Raw genomic sequence first — 2,316 nt, 5'->3', positions numbered from 1 at the left:
GGGAGGAGGGAGGAGGAGGAGGAGAAGAAGAAGGAAAAAACCATCAAAATCTAAAGCAACACATGCTGTCTTTTAGCCAGAAACAGAAGAGAACATTATTGACACTCCAGAAACAATACAGGTCTCCTACTTAGTTACTATCCCTGCTTCCACTCAAGTAACCATTCCCATGACTTCTGACAACACAGAGCTTTGTCAGTTTCATTTAAATGGAATCATAAACAACATTCTCCTTCCTGACTGGCTTGTTTTTCAACATTACATTTGTGAGATGTAAGTATATATAGGTATAAATTTGATCATTCTAACTGCTGTATAGTATTGCTTTGTACATAAAAAAGTACAGTATTGTTTTATCCATTCTTCCACTGATCGACATTAGGCTCTCCCTCCCCACAGATTGAATCTAGGACCCCATGCAAGCTGGGCACGTACACCATCCATCTACCCAGCCAGCCCTGGGGAAAAAAAAAATCCATCCCTCCATGTATTAGGTCTTCTTTACTTAATGCCACTAAGGCTTTGAAGTTGTCTTATTGAATTTTAAACATATAAATCATAGTTACCTATGATTCCCAAATATTTATGACTTAAGCAAGGACAGAGCCCTTTTAGAGTACAACAGAAAAACAAAAAACAATAGACTGAGAGAAGCTAAGATGAAAGACAGTTCAGTGATCCAGCTCCTGAATCAAATCATTCCTGAGGCAAAATACACCGATCTTTAATAATGGCCCTTTCCTCTCCAAACAAGAAGAGTCAGGAAACTGTACATTTTGATCAAGTAAGCTTCAGTTTTGTTGTCATCTGTACAGCAAAGAGTTACAATGCGCACATTTAGGATATGGAGTTTGGAGAACAGGAGTGTAAGATGTGGAGGAAAAGGAGTCAGGAATGATGTTTAAGTTTCTAATCTGGGCAGTTAAGAACAGATGTCTATTTCTGTGAGGCTAAGAGAGATGATTAGTAGACTGAGAGTGTCAATTCTGAGTTGTGGTAGAGGACATTTACATAAAAGTATCCAGCAGGCAAGTGAAAATGCAGGTTTAAACCTGTGAGGGATCTGGGCTGGAGACAACGGATGTGGGACACAGCCACTGGACAGTAACGTTATCAGTGGAGGATATGGACTAGAACTCTGAGCAACACAATGTCCTGGAAAGGAGGGAGAGGAGACAACAATATAGAGAAATCACACTTCATATCTTAGTGCTTACTACAAAGAACCCAATTTACATAGCTCTCTTTGATGCAATTTCTTTACATTTCAGTATTAAATTACTCAGAGTGATGGTGACTGGAAGACAATCTATGTTTTTATTTATGATTTTAAAGTCAGGTTTTCAGACAGCTTATATGTAAGTACAATTAATTCTACTCCTTTAAAAAGGTTAACTTGATATATGAAAACGAAACAACTCTTTTACCAATAAGCTTAATGACTGAAGCCTATACAAAACTACACTGCTAAAGGACAGAGGAGTTGAAAAATGTGTTGCTATTTAATGATAGATCAAATATGCCACAGGCTTTTTAAAGCCATTCTAACTCTCTGCAAGCCCACTGAGGGAGAAAGAAGTCATTGCTGACTCATACAATGCAATTGCAACACTTACTTTACATTCTTCTCTTACAAGTTGTAGCCTGATCCACAAGAGATCAATATATTCTGCAGCAATGATAAATGTTACAGCATTTTCTATAATAATCCTACAAACATAATTTAAACCAAAAACATTATTATAAAGACCCTTCAGTTATGACAGCCTTTTTCCGTGTGCGTGTGTTAGTATGTGTGTGTAATTAAAGACTGAATCTAGAGTCTTCATATGGAGATGCATACCAAGTATTCTTAAACTGAAAATTTCCAAAATTTTGAGACATGCTCTCATTAAATCGGTAAATTGCCCAGCCTGGGTTTGAACTTTCCATCTTCCTCTGCCTCAGCCTCCTGGGTAGCCATATTTTCTCCAGATTTCTAAAGCTTTAAAGATTGAAAATACAATTTTGCGGGGGGTACCAGGGATTGAACATGGGCATTTGCAAGGCAGGCGGCGGAACCACTGAGCTAAATCCCTGGCTGGGAAAATACAAATTTATTACAGAAGCAGCAACTTGGGTTCTGCCTTAATTTTAAGATTTCCACTTTGACATTTAAGTCGGTAGCATAATACTGTCCAACAATGCTTCAAATTTCTTGATAAATCAGTAAATCTCAAGAATTCAGACAGTGGGTTTAACTCTTCCAACTCAGGGATCTGCATACAAAAAGCTCCAGATACCTAAAAAGCAAAAAAAAAAAAAAAAAAAAAAAGA

The 2,316-nt window shown here is 37.5% G+C and overlaps 2 protein-coding genes across 3 annotated transcripts in view; one reads left to right on the top strand and one right to left on the bottom strand.

Moving 5' to 3' along the window:
* Eml4 (EMAP like 4) overlaps positions 1-2,316 on the bottom strand; it is a 157,980-nt gene that overhangs the window by 35,411 nt on the left and 120,253 nt on the right. The gene's annotated exons all lie outside the window — the stretch shown is intronic.
* LOC104848775 (cytochrome c oxidase subunit 7A-related protein, mitochondrial) overlaps positions 1-2,316 on the top strand; it is an 84,401-nt gene that overhangs the window by 60,878 nt on the left and 21,207 nt on the right. The window lies entirely within an intron of this gene.

The sequence above is a fragment of the Fukomys damarensis genome, unplaced genomic scaffold, assembly GCF_012274545.1.
Source record: "Fukomys damarensis isolate Sample0158 unplaced genomic scaffold, DMR_v1.0_HiC HiC_scaffold_2, whole genome shotgun sequence".
NCBI classification, from domain to species: Eukaryota; Metazoa; Chordata; class Mammalia; order Rodentia; family Bathyergidae; genus Fukomys; species Fukomys damarensis.
Note: the sequence above shows the minus strand (reverse complement) of the source record. Positions and strands in the feature narration are given on the sequence as shown.